The 15,317-nt window shown below is 39.5% G+C and overlaps 1 protein-coding gene across 1 annotated transcript in view; it reads right to left on the bottom strand.

The window, feature by feature from the left end:
- Positions 1 to 14,949, bottom strand: part of LOC136981998 (major facilitator superfamily domain-containing protein 6-like) — a 34,653-nt gene extending 19,704 nt beyond the window's left edge. Inside the window, 1 exon segment of the mRNA XM_067278430.1 lies at positions 14,931 to 14,949. The gene's annotated coding sequence lies outside the window, so the exon portion shown is untranslated.
- Positions 14,950 to 15,317: the final 368 nt, after the last annotated feature.

Below are 15,317 nucleotides of genomic sequence, written 5' to 3'. Positions count from 1 at the left end.
AAACCCGAGTCGCTAGATACGGAAAATTAAATACTTATGTGAGAGATCGGATTGGACGAAATGTTCGAATGAAATTTCATTTTTCGTCTCGAAAAGGAGATTTATTTAAATCTCAGAAAAAAAACTTTTTCCATTTTTATTACCGGGGATGAGTGCATTTCTCTCCCCGGGAGTCGTTTCCTTTCCCAGGGAACTCGGAATGTGTCACTGGGAACTAAAACAAAAAATTCACTATCGGTAAGAAATGTAACGTGATTTGGAGTATAAAAAAGGAGTAACTCGAGGACAAAGGATCGTCGAGAGTTCGCGAACGCATCGACAAAAAGTGTCCCGTAAAGGTTTCTCGTCGTCCAGGCTACCCGGAACTTGTTCTCTCGCGTTTCTTTAGTGAACACCGTCGAACTCCCCGGATTATTAGATCCTCCAGTTCTCCATCGCTTCCTCGACCGAAATCCAAGAACAGGAAAATCTCAACCGCTCCCGGATTCCATCCCCACCGAACGACCGGCCGAACGAACTCGAATCGTCGATCCCGAAGTCCGCGCAATCTAGTGCATCTAGGTATATATATACCTAGATGCACTAGATTGCGCGGACTTCGGGATCGACGATTCGAGTTCGTTCGGCCGGTCGTTCGGTGGGGATGGAATCCGGGAGCGGTTGAGATTTTCCTGTTCTTGTACTCGCGGTTTCTCGTAAACTCTCTCTCTCGACCGTTATTCGATAAGACAGAGCTATGTATTCCTTTTTGTTAAATTAAGGGTAGAGTTATAAACTCCGTAACGTAACCGTATCCGTATTCGTAAATGTTTGCTACACTGGATATCTATAGCAATAGTTATAAACTACCGTAAGGCCTTTTCCGTATCCGTAAAGGAACAAACTTTTTTACGATTTACAAAGTAGTCCATCGTGAGCATGCGCAAAATCATCGGTAGTTACTGCCAGATCTAACACTATAATTATTTATTCATTTTATTATTTTTCTACTTTTTTATGACTAAAGTAATTCTTATCTTAAAATTTTATATTATTCAGAAGCAGCATTTTCGGGCAAAAGTTACGTTTTAACCAATTTGTGAAAGTTTCGTCGGTTGCTTCCGGCAGAACTTCCGATTGTATATCTACTGACGGCGACCTACCGCATGCGCAGTTGGTCAATTCTGCATATCCCTGCCGTAAAAGTTTGATCGATCCAAACTTTTCTTACGGAATACGGTACGGACATACGGATACGATACGGAGTTTATAACCACGCTATAAATCGGTTATTTCAGTCGTTAACGACGTATCCGAGTGATTCACTTCCGAGCCGTCTCTCGATCCTCCTCCATCGCGAATCCAGAATTTGCGGCCATCGAGGTTTCTGTGTCTAGCCTAGAAGACACAGACGTGTCAGTTCTGACAAGGCGCTAAAGACGTGCCGAGTCTCCGGTCACACTTATATAGGCCTACTTATTATAGACTTTTCACATTCCATTCCACGCGGGCGAGTCTTACGCGCCTACCTGTCGTGGTAATTAAGGGAATATAATATAAAGTTTTTAAAATTATATTCTTTTTCATAAGAATTATATTATGTTTATTATTTAATTAATTCTTTGCCAACAGATGGCGCTACGTGTAAATTAGCGACTCGAATACAGAGAAATTAATTGATTTACAGAAATCCAAAAGATATTTTGGGGTGGGTTTTACGACATTATCTAAGTCAGAAGTTCTTAAACGTAACTGCCGAGTTTCGTAGCAATTGGTCGAACGGCCTAGGAGTACGCTCCTAGACCATATAGTGAACAAACAAACAAGCATCCTCGTTTATATAAATAGAAGATATAAGTTAATTTGAAATTTTGAATATTTAATACGCTTAAAATATTGCATTATTACTAAAGAAACAAAAATTTCTTAAATACACGTATTGTAAAAGAAAACAATCGTGCAACAAAACAATATAGCAATTAATAGAATAATCCAAACAGTAGTCGGTAATTTTTCTTTTTGCCAACCAAGCAGAATATATATAAAATCGTGGAAAACGTAAGTTAAAAATGCGTAGAATCGAAGAAAATTTAACATTGTTTCGACGAGCTCGGACCGAGGGGGGAAAGCGGTATAAAATAAAATAAAACTAGAGACGAGATTACCGTATAGCAACGTTTTGCGACTTTTCTGGAGACGTGACACCAACGAAGTGTGACGGAATTCGCGACACTTCTCCGGGAAGATCGAAAGCTTACGTAGATTACAAAATAAAATGATAGGCCTATACATTCGTAATATTCGTTTTCAATTTTAACAAATACGTAAACGTTTATTTGTAAACAATATTCCATTTATATTTTACTCGAGTCGACTCGGTAAACACGCTTAGTCTCGTGGTTTAACCTTCGATTTTAATATTTCGTCACACGGTCGGAAAACACCGCTTTATAAGTTAAGCTATAGGAAATTGAATATTCTACGTATATGTTTGACGAAACCTGTTACGTAAGTATTCCACTTTTGATGTGTTCGAAAGGCCATCCTTTAAATTACAGATTTCCCTTATTGTTGATATTTTAATATTATTAGTTTCATTAATTTTCTTTCTGTGAGAAAAAGCCTATTTGGTTTTCTACGTTAAGATTTCTTGTTTTTAGAACTTTAGTTCGCGCCGACTATTCGCTGCCACTTTTGTGTATTTTGTACATTTTTTTTTCCTGTGATTATTGTTGTTGTTGTTGTTATTTATTAATGTTATTATTACTGTATTTTTTCAAACAGACTTATTATTCTGCGCTGAATTATTAACATTATTATACTTTGTGTTGGAATCGTTATTGGTCGATTATAATATTATGTTGTATACCCGTACGTGCGGGATTTCCTCGTAATAAGTAAATAAATAAAAATAAATAATATTATCATTTGTTTGGATATTTACTACAGCATGAAATTTTTCCAAATCCTTATTAAATATATGGATGCGCTTTAAAATACGCTCGTGTTCATCATCAGTTTCCTTTCGTTACTCGGTCCTATAATTAAGCTTATTTTTATTAAATGTCATCGCAACTCGACATTTCGGTCTTATAGCGATAACTTCGTATCGAATGATATTACTAATTACATACGAATTGTTAGAAATATAATTTTCTAAACGAATTTATATTATATACCCAGTTGCGCGCAAGCACCGATAACTCGATAACGTTATCGATACCGGAGCATTTAAAATTGCGGATAAGTATATTGTATTCATTACATCTAATTCTACAATCACGTTCGATTTGCTTCGTTCGTAATGTACTTTGTCGAACTGTCACCGAAGTTACTAGCCATTTATTTTGTTTAGAAAGAAAACAGCGGGATCGCATTCGATATATATTTTCACCGATTTTATGGCCATATCCTATTCCGCAAACTCCGTTAGTTGGAATATTTTTTGCTAACTTAATTAGAGTTTATATCGCCAGCTATTTTTGTCGCGGCATCAAAACTTTTTCCAAACGCTTAATTCTTCTTTCTTTGTATGTAAATACGTTTAGGAACTTTATGTATGTTCTCAAGCCGCTATTTAATCCTAAACCTTCCAGGTAACGCGCAAGCCCGTTGTTCCGGTCGATTTGCGTAAATATTTTCAAACTACTGTACTGTGAGGACCGGAAGCCCCCCTTTCCCCTTTTTTGATTTTTAAAAATTAAATTAAAAAATTTATATATCTTGTTAAAATTATTATTAAAATTTTGTTAATTATTTTATCTGACAACTACGCAGTCGGTAGAAGGAAGTAACAACCTAAATTGATGTAATAACTGATAAAACATTTGCTCGTCGCTTCACCCCCCTTTTTGCTGTAAACTGTTACATTTAGTATAAAGATGTGATAAATTTAAAACCTGTGTACCTTAGAGTGATGGACAAACTTATATGTTGTATTGGATCACTTTATAAGGAATTTAAACACTTTAAATTACCTAGATTTAAGAAAGGGATTGTTCACCCCCCTTCCGTCAAAAAAGAAGTTAGTTTCCGATTTAAACATCGTTTATCATCACTTTGTCACGTTGACGTCGAGCAGTTTTACCCCTTTGTTTATTCCCCAAATGATGTAAGATTGAAAGGATTTGATTGGGTAAACTGTAAGGATATTATCGAAATACGCGCCCAAATCCGGGAGTCCATCCATAGCTTTCGAAGTAAAAACAAGGGTTGGTCCTCAAATATAAATAGGAGTCCCCCGGGAACCTCGGCAGAGAAAGGAGTAACGAGGTGTTCTCCACGAAGCTCGTTTGGGAGTTCGCTCTACACCTTCCTCGCGAGAGAAAGTCAAATTGGGTTCTCCACATAGATTAGATATGATACAATTCCTGTTCTAAATAGAAATACCTCCTAGTAAGAGAGTCAAGACTTATATTTTGTGAAAGAGAAGAGAACCGTAAGAACGAATAGAAATAAACTTTTTCCTAGAAGACTGAATTGCGAGTCAATGTCGAGTCTGCCAAGTGTCAAGGTAGTATGTCGTACTCGGGAAATTTATGTTAAACTCTCTCTCTCACGCGGTTAGAATCTAGAGTTAAGACAGCTTTAATTTGAATCATTTATTGTACCTTCAATTTATACAATTATTAAATATTATTTTGTTATTCTTAAATGGACTCATCATTGACTCAAATCCTTCCAGCACCTTTCCAAATTTGCTCGCGTTTCTCCCGCTCGTTATTCCGCGAGGTTTAAAGGCGCGTTAACCCGCTAAATCTAAAGGTTAACTGGTGTCGGGAGAAAACGTCATTCGGGGGTTTTCGCGAACCTCTGATAAAATAAAATTGATCTTAAGGAAGCCATCCTACTCGGAGAGGCCGACTCGCACTCGGAGCCCAGTAAGCGGTGGACGGTTTTAATAAATAAACTCGGTCACCACCCAGGCGGATCTCACAGTACTCTTCAAAATTAGTAGTTTCGGGATCGGTATAAGATTTAATTAATAATTTTTTTTTCGTCTCTTATATACAGCAGGGAGGAAATATGGCGATCGGTCAAAAAGTAGCCGTCCATTTTTGAATTCCGGGGATCTCGTAACATCGAGGAATGCAAAAAAAAAAAATTGTACGGAAGTTTGTGTGCGTATATAGTACACGATTTTGTTCACCAAATTTGGAACTTAACTCCTGTGTTTTTTGTCAAAAATTCCTGAAATTTTGCAGAGAGGCTTCTGTATTACGGGGAAATGTACTCAGAAATTTTTAAGAAAATCGGATCACTGCTTGGAGAGAGATTAAGAGGACAGAAGCTATATCTCAAAAAGCTTTCAAGGTATGGAAGTTTTTACTCATACAAATAGCAAAGCGATTAATTTTGAGGGCAGGGGTGAGTTTTGTAAAAAAAAAAAGCGTAAATGTTAATAACCAGTAAAATCGTCATTAAATCTTACTCTTCTCGAGTTATGACACACGAACTCTGTCTCCTCACCCTCTCGACCTTTCACCACCAAAATTTAATAGTATAAATGCCCCTTATACACAAGCTGCCGTGCAGAATTTAGTTTCTCAATCTTCGCCCCATCCTGAGATATGAAACAAAATAGACGCCAATACACAGACACACACATCCACGGAATGTTTTTTGACTTTTTTAGGTTCTAAAGGTCTGAAAACGTGAAGATTTGCGTAAAATTCGAAGGGTCAAATTGGACGCGATTCCAATACTTTCCCTCGCTATGTATACATAACATCTGGGAAAGTACTTAAAAGCGGATGCGTCGTCCGACGCGGAGACATCGTCCCGTATCAGAGCGGCGTTACTTTCCACGTGTAGAAAAATAACTTTAAAATATTTTCGTGGGAAACGATATTCCTGTAAAGTCAGTTGTAATTAGCGAGTGGCGAAAAAGAAACGTTTTGTTACGGCTGTTTTCGAATTCTTTATTCCCAACTCGTTCTTTTTCGAAAGAACTCTTTCTATAAGAGCACTTCCATACGTATGGTCAAACTGTACGAGAACGAAAATCTTTTATCGCGTATATCACAAATTTGGCTACAATTTATTTTTTCTTGAAGACCGGGTCTTTAAGTAAAATGTAATGTGGCAGTCGCCATATTGGTTCTTTTGAGTTGCGTGTAGGGTGTTTCTAGAGCGAATTTGGTTATTTGTTTTTTCCATCTCGATGATTGTTTGGATTTCTCGTTATCTATTTTTTTTTAATGGTTTGGTGTTTAGCACTAAATTGTAAAAATTCGTCAGCCAAAGGTAAAAGATTTTTCTGCGTTTTCGCTGACAAAACAATGAGAATAATGATTTAAAAGTTAATGTAAGTAATGGTTTAAGTAATGATTATATACCGAGGAACTAGATTTATTAGAATCGTTTGATAATAAATTTTCATCGTAAATTATCGAAGAAGAAATGCTGCCTTCAAGATTTTTCGTCCTGAGGTGACATTTATTTTATTGTTTGATAATGTACTCGACCTTATTGCTCCAAATTAGTACACACTCCACACTTACCACCTTCCGATCGACCAGGGTGGACGGGAGGTAAACCCAGTAGTTTTGCCAAATATTTCGGAAGTTAATTTTCTTCCCACCGCAGACCTTCCACCCGAAATAGTTGGAAAGGGCCGGGACTCGGTCGACCGACAACTTCCTTTTACCAGCGGCAGAAATATTTATTACGCCAGTATCGTAGCATTAGAGCTATTGGCAGCGCAATGTCCAGTATATCTATCGACTCTGATAATATTATTATAATAAATATTCATTAATCAATTATTTTTCAAAAACATCTTATTTATATTAATTAAATTACTATTATTATTTATTAATTATTTGTGAAGATTTCTACTGTGTGAGATTTGTAACAAATTAAATGTTTTAAATGAATAACAATTATTCGGTCCTCAAGACAAATATTATACAATGAATCTGTTCATGAATATGTTGTCTGGAGACCGAAAACATACTTTAAAATTTAACTTCCGAGGCTCCCGTTAGCAGTTTGCGTAATGTAAAAATGCACGCGAATATAGAAAACTAAATACAGTAGAGAGTCGTTAATCCGAACCCTGGTTATCCGAACGTCCGGTTATCCGAATCTCCGGTTATCCGAACGAGTTTCAGTCGGACTGTGTCGTGCCGAATCGAACGTTTTTGATACTAGATTTACTTCTAAAGTATAATTTTCATGTTTTTATATTCTTCAATATATTTATTTTGTTTGTACAAAATGAAGAAATAATTTTTAACGATACGATAGCCTCGATTATTAGGCCGGATGGCCGAGCGGTCAAGGTGGCAGCCTACCGCTCTGGGGGACCCGGGATCGAATTTGAACGGGTCGAAAATCCCAGGTATTTTTCGGGGGGTGGTCCGTTCGGATATGTCGGGCCCCGTCCCTCACCACCCGGTCGCCCCATTGTGGGCCTGGCCGAACCCATAATGGGCCTTCTAAAAAGAGGCCCTTTTAGTGCCCACAGGGCGGAAAGAGTTAAAAAAAAAAAGCCTCGATTATTATTATAAAAATTTTCGTTAGGCTTTATTTAAATCGACGAAAATTGAACGCGAAGCGACACGCAACGGAGAAAAATTTCAACATCGGACAGGTTAATATATTTTTTCGTACACAATCGGTTATCCGGAAAATCAGTTATCCGAACAACCCCATTCCCAATTGATTCGGATTAATGACTCTCTACCGTATATTCTAATTTTAAGAAGTATCTCCAATGTTCTTCCGAAATTTTGCATTTCCAAACTAAATGAATTTATTCCGGTGCCGTATCGTACCAACCAGGGGCATAGTTTTTTATTTTGAAACCTAATCAGTTAAAGCCCGGCAGCAAATGTGGCAATGGCCTCCGAACAAAAAGATACTCTATTTGGAAAATTCCGCGGCTGAAACTGGAAGGAACCTACCGGGCAGGAAATCTACATCGCCACCTTATAACCCAAGAACCAATATGGCGCTTATGTAGGGAACATCGGCGTTCCGACCCGGCGTTTTTAGAGCTTGCCGAATTGGCGGCAGTTTATTCTTCTATTTTCCCGGGCGGAGGCGGGTAATTTTCCCAAAATCTCCCTAGACAGAAAGGTAAAAGACGCCTCTGCGGACGTTTTCCCACAGCCGTCCGTGAATCGGAGGGAACCTTTTCGAACGGGCCGTCCGTTTCCCATCCACTTACCGGCGCCATCGGTAAATATCGTCTCGGCAACGGGAGGAAAACGGCGGACGTCCCGACCAATAGAAATTGCGGTTAAAAGAGTGCGACAGAACCAAAACCGTACTCACTTTTCAGACTCGGACCGGTAGTCTCTTCTTTTTCTATACCCAATCTTCGGCCCCGGCCGCCGACCCGTTCGACAAGAAAGATGGGGAAATCGTTTCGAAGAATTTTGTCACTTTTAGCCCGACGTAAGTCGGGAGTGGCGCGGCAAATTCTTTTTGCCGCGTCACTTCCGACTTTCTCCGACTTTGGCAAGATTTAGTGCAGAACCGCCGTAATGTCACCGCCGTAAGAAGGAAGAGGCGCCAATTGTTTGGCCGCGGCTTAGAAAGACCGACGACTGTTTAATTTCTCGAAAGACCGGCCCGAACGTAGAGCCGGGTTTGAGTGGTGGCTGGCGTGACCGGTAACCCGCCACCAGACGGCGTATCCGGGCTACGCGCCGCCACTTAAACTCGACTTTAACGTACGGCCGAGCAATCCGGAGTCGAGTCCGACCTTTGGCGGAAGAGGAATAATTTGCTTGCTTTTTCCCATTGGGAGGAACATAGGAACATCCGACGTACAAAATTGTGTTTGTTTGGGAAACACACCATCGATAGTATACGTTAAGATAATTTGTCGAAAATCTTACTCGTAGTATTTATTATTATAATTGGACGGTAGTCGAAAAAGTGAAATTTATTGCCTTTTTTATAAATAAAAGTAATCGCGCTTTGGCCAAATTTACAAGAAAACGGCCAGTTCCCACCCGACCATTCGAAATCTAAGATGGCGGCCGAGACGTAATGCTTGTCGGGCATACTCCAACTCGGATGGCAGCTATTGAGCCGATCTCCGTTTGATTTAATAGTGAAAATTATCGGAAAAACTTCGGATACCGTTATTACGTCGAAACGGAATCCGAATAAATAGTTTATTTATTTATTGGACAATTAAAGAAATGTCCACGAACACCCGATTTCCACCCTCTTTTTAACAATTATAGTGATTCGGGATAAAATGGTAAGCGGGGGACGATGCCTAAATTTTGTTATTTTCAAACGGTGACGTCAGATACTGTCACGTGTTTGTGCGACGGATCGTTGGGCCAATATCGAGTGCGGAAAACCGTAGTTGGCTACCGTTACATTTTCTACATCCGAGAAGAATAAAAGCGAGATAAGAACCACGTTTTTGTTGCGAAATGTTTCTAGAGTCATTTTGAAACTAAAAGTTAAAATAGAATTTATTAAAAATTGCGAAAAACAATTAATGCGCGATGTAGTTAAGGTTCTAAGGTTTCCATCGTGAGTTACCGCCCATCCCCATCGGCCACGCTAGAACACGTCACTCCGCTAGGCATCTTACCCGGACAAATGGGAAAGATGTCGCATTTTTCTTGGGATAACACGCCTGTTTTTAATAGATTTTTGTTTTCTCGTTTTATTGCAGGATGCGTAAAAATTATATAAGGACTTCTCAAAAAGGTTCCCGGACTAAAGAAAGCTTTCAGCTAGCCATAGAGCGCGTTAGAACGGGCGGGAACTTGACAGTACTTATATTCTGCGCTGTTACACTTACTATAAAGTACTTTGTACTACATACGCAATAAATTAAATTTGGTTAAGATATTCGAAAATTAATTTTACAATTATATTTGTTTTGTTTTTACCCCAATGGCATTTGGCATTTCACCCGGATACTTGGGGTGAGATGCCTAAAATGCCGGACAGTGAAAAAGTCGTCATTGCAAACACAACATACAATTATTTTTCATATACTTCAAAGTTTTATTTGAAAAACATAGTCAACAATATGATATTTTCGCTAGAGGCCCCCAAAACCCAAATTATTGCTATAATTTCTTTCTTAAGCAAAATGTTAGGCATTTTTGCCCGATCCACTCTATACCCACATTAACTATACAGATACTTCAACAATAATTATTATAAAACAAAAAAAAAATTGTTAATGTTATGTTTACTAACAAAAAGTAAAATCTATAAGAACGAATTTTATTAAGAAAGAAACGTTTTGCGTATTTCATTTGTTCAAAAAATGGCAAAACGGGCCGCATTTCCCCCGTCCTCGAACGAATTTTCCGCTGTTTTCTTTCTATTTTAACTATTTCAATAATAAGCTTCGATTCGTTACGACAATAGAAGAAAATATCTTCTTTTCTCCTCGATTAACACTTTACTTATTTAAGATGATAACTTATTTTTAAATAACGCCTTGTATTTTTGGTAATATAATTCCTTTCATCTGTTGGAATGCAGAAATTTAAGAAATAATGTTATTTTTATTTTCTACTAAATCATTTATTTCGTAATGTGTTTGTTTAAACTGAGGTATTTATGAGGCAACAGATGGCGTAAGGCTCCATCTGTTACGATATCATACTTTGAAAATTTTTTATATTATTAACTGTTATAAAATGGCAATAGCTTAATTTTGAGGGTCGAGATGAGTTTCGTACAAAATTGTAAATGTTAATAACGAAGAACACCTTCATTAAATCCGATGCCTCTCGAGATGTGGCACGTCACACTCCATTATCCCCGCACTTCCTCGAACTTTAACCACCAAAATTTAATAGCATCGATGTCCCTTATACACAAACTACCGTGCCAAATTTCGTTTTTAATCTTTACCTCATCCCGAGATATTAAACGAAATAGATGCCAACACACGTACAGTACATGTACTCGTACTGTACATTACGTATCAACGGAACTTTCCCCTTTTTTTTACTTTTTGTGTTCAGTAGGTCTCAAACTGTGGAGATTTGCAAAAAAAAGAAAAGAAAAGAAAGAAAAATTCACACGATTCCAATACTTTTCCTTCTTATTTACATCTTACGGCCAGTGCCCGATGTCTAGCCAATTGGCGAAATGGCTGGCCACTTCTAGCTTTGGCCGAATCGCCTGGCCAAAGTCCGAAATACGAGAGAATTTACGACTACTTCGGGCTTTGGCCGACTAATTCGATACGCGCCCGACACTCGATGGCCAGTCGGAGAATTGTCGAAGAAAAAGCTAGAAGTTTTGCGGAGCTGGATGGTGCAGTTAAAGGAACACATCGGCAAAGAAAAATCTCCTTAAATACGGCTGAAAAAATCACGTCGAGAAAAATAAAACTTCTTCAATTACAGTTGAAAAATAAGTTATCTTACCGGGATGAAGGCCTCTTTACTTTTACTCGTTTTTGCAATCTGAACTGCCGCGATATTTCGAGTTACCTAACGCATAGACTCGTTTACGGTTGCAACGATTTGTGGAACACTCGCTAGCCCAAGAACGCGGCACGTATTCTAACCCGCATCTGGAAACAAAACGTGCGGTGGAAATCCCATATTCTAGCATTAATTAATTGTCCGATTCCGGATTTTACGAGATTTCTTTCTTCTCGTTACGTTAAAGTTAAAATATTTACCGAAATTGGGCAGCGTATATGTTATTGGGCCCGCGAAGAAATAGCTACCGAAAGAATGTCGGTAGGGTTTACTATTTGTATCCAATAGTTTTTAAATTTTATGTAGCCGCAACATCAATATTATCATTTAAAACTGTGATCCGTAACCTCGGCGCACTTACGTTATAGTACGGGCCTGGGCAAATGCGGCTCTTTTCGAGTTACACGCGGCTCTCGCCGAAAGTGCTATCCTTCCCAGCCTTACCGTACCATCCGCCGCGACAGTACAGAACTGCGGCTGCGGCGCATTTTGCAAAACCTACAGTTCGGCTCCCACCGAACTCTCGCTCGCCCACCTCCGGTATAGTAAATTACGTCACACGTCAGCTCACAGCCACTGCCAGTGTCTAACGATTAAGACGAAACGGTGATGGCAATTTATCAATGAATAATTATACAGATATAAGATTTGTGTTTTTTACAACAGCTAATTAACGTTAGGTTTCGTTGGGCCAAAACAAAATTGATATCTGCGCAGAAAGAAAAAGAACTCGAGCACCGGGCCTGCGGGAACACCGAAAATCCTCGGCCTCCGGTTAAAGATTGACTCGACCACGCGCTCTCGGCGATATTTCATTAACCGGAATCGATGGCAAAGAAACGAATTTCTCTTAATAACGGTAAACCGACTCGTGGCGCGCGACTGCTTTAAAACTCTCCGTCACCGGCCGTCGAGCTAGAAGTGGCCAGCCGTTTCGAGAATTGGAATTGGTTACGTCAGTCATCGGACGTAACGGCCCGGAAAATAGAAGCGACGTCGTACGGAACCACGCGGTCGGCAGATAAACGAGGCTAAGGGCTGTTTTCACACTATGACCGACTGGGCCGACCGGTCCGACTCCTAGTCGTATTGCCATGGCAACAGCAGTCGGTCGACAAACTGGTCATTCCAGTCGGACAGATTTAAAAAGTTAAATATTTGTAGTCGCGTCGGAACAGTCGGTGAGCTACAGCCAATGAGAGCTTCGAAGCTATAACCAATCAGAGTTTAGATTTATCCGAAGTTAGAAAATGGCGGAAGGTAAAGTTTCTCGGAAGCTTTAATAAACGAAGTTAGAAAATATCCGTGGCTTTATGATATTCGGCGAGCCGATTATAAAGGCGACATCGAAAAAAATAATTGGTTAGAGTAAAGCGAAAGGTATCCAGCTAAAAAAATAGTCTTAAACTTCATATTAACGAATAGACGTAGACATATCTAAATGTAATTTGATACGCTGAATCGATTGGTATTAAAAAAATATTACTTACGATCAACCGTTTAAAAGTTACGAACGATTTTTTATTTCCGTCTATTTGCTTCGTTTAAGAACAACTTTATTAAGAAATACGCAGGCACTCATCGATATTAACAAAACGAATTACTTTAATTCACCATAATACATTTCATTTACAAGAGAAAGCGACATTAAAAGTGCTAAAATGGTGTCGTTAGCCCGCGAACACACGACAACCTTATAAAGACGGCCATGTTTTCTGTTTAAATTGAAAAACTTACCACGATTGGCTAGTGTTCTGATCTGTAAGACGCGTTCCGATTGGTCCTTACGAGTCGGCCACCGACATAATCGTACTCAGTGTAAATTCTTTTACTACTAGTCGGCCCGATTATAGGCTCGGGCGGGTCGGACCGGTCGGACTAGTCGGTGACAGTGTGAAACAGCCCTAACTCGGTAATCCGTGGCCCGATTTTAACGAAAGGCGTTTTTTATTTCTATTGTCGTTTGGGCGGGAGATTCTCGAGACGCGGCGGTATTTCCTCTATTTAGATGCGACCGAAGGAACTTAGACGCTTCGTAGTCCGCGAATAGATTTGCAGCGTTTCGAAAGATCGGCGATCTCCTTTATATCGAGAATCGCGGCGGTCACTCCCCGCCGAGTAAAATTCACCCATCGACTAAATAGAAAGGAATCGGAGTTGCGGTTTTCGGGAGTCGCTTTCTCCGCCCCAAACATCCGAAGTAATTCCGAATTCTCGTTCGAAAGATGATTGTTTTCTTTGGTAGCGAGCGAAATTTCCAGAGTTTCTATAAAGCGGTTGCCGAAATACGAGCGACGAAAAGTGAAAAATAGTCATAAAAGCCGTACTTTCTTCTTTATCCGGCAAGGTAGACGCGTGTAAAGAAAAAACTACTCGGTGAAGGAAGCTCAAATTTTAAACTGGTTATGGGTGATGTACTGGCCAAACCTCCGGGAGATAGGTCAAAGTTCACGGGAATTTTCCATAGTGCTAATTAAGTTTTGCGGCTTAATTTTATGCTTATAAAGATAAAATTGCACGGAAAAAAAAGAATTTTATTCAAAATGTTACTCGGAATTACAAAAGCCGAAATTTATGCCAATTAAAACTTTTTATAACGATTTCTCTAAACGGCGTATCAAAAGCGTTCGGTTGGCAGCGCATTTGGTCGGCGACGCGTTCGGTCGCCCAGCCTCGACGTAATAATACAATTATTAAACAAAGAAAATCGATATCCAAACAAAAACACGCGAGATGCAAAAAACTTTTTGACAATTCGGACGACGGTCAAAATTTTTTTTGGTAAAGACGAGCTCGGCGTTTCTTACCCGTATTTACCTTACATTTTGCCTTTAAGCGCCGAGCTTATCTTCGGCAAAAACACTGCTAAGAAAGATTTCGACCGTGGTCTGAATTGTCAGAAAATTTTACTCGGCGACATTTTTTATATAAACTATTTCGAATTTAGTGTTTACGTTTTGGCCCCAACGAAAGTAGATTCGGCGCTCCTCCGGGATCCGCAGCCGGATCCGAAGTTGACCGAAATAGTTTTTGACCGGATCATTTAAAACGTAAATATTAAATTGGAGCCGGCGAATTTCTAGAAGACGAGGCAATCGGTAATGTAAAATTAAGACAGAGAAAATCATCGGACAGTGGCTTTGCAGTCCAAATTAATTAAGAGATCAAAGAAAGAACACGTAGTCGTAGGCGCGGAGTCGGTCGAAATTTCCAAGTTTCCAAGATTTGTTTTTAAAGCGAGTTTTAATTTTGACGGTTAAGTAGCCTACAACGAAAGGTCGGTGGTCGAAAGGTTATATTCCGAAACATCGAAAGTTTTGTTTTTTGGAAAATTATCACCGAGTTAGGAGAAAAAGTAGATAGCCTATTAAAGACGGACGAAATAGCTCCACGCCCACGCGTACAGATTGTAATTTAACGGTATCTTGTACGGAATATAATACCATTCGCGGCCCACCGCCCGGCCGGGAGGAGGTAAAAATTTCGTATTTTTATGTAATTATTGTTATTACTTACCTGCGAGTAATTCGTTCCCGCGCGATTATCCACTGCGCTTTCGAAAGACGTTGGCCTTACTCGAAAACGGAAACGTTTTTGTAATCGGACGGGGAGTTTGCGCGCGAGTTAGTCGACAACCCGTGTGTAAAAACACGCGCGTCCAACGGTTCCTTACGAAATATTTCTATCGGAAAATAACGTTTCGGTCCGACGATCGATTTCGCCGTAAACAAACTTTTCCTTCGACTAATTTCGGTTACGGTCTTACGGACGGCGCCAACGCCAACGGCAGAAAAAGCCGCGAGATCGTCTACCGAGAAAAATTTTTGGATTAAAACGACGCTATACGTAGAAATTGAATAGACGGCCACCATACTGTATTAAAAACCCGAGTTTATCGCATTT

Source organism: Centruroides vittatus, unplaced genomic scaffold (assembly GCF_030686945.1).
Source record: "Centruroides vittatus isolate TY-2023 unplaced genomic scaffold, ASM3068694v2 contig_8, whole genome shotgun sequence".
Taxonomy (NCBI): Eukaryota; Metazoa; Arthropoda; class Arachnida; order Scorpiones; family Buthidae; genus Centruroides; species Centruroides vittatus.
The sequence above is the reverse complement of the archived record's forward strand: the minus strand, read 5'-3'. Positions and strand labels throughout refer to the sequence as shown.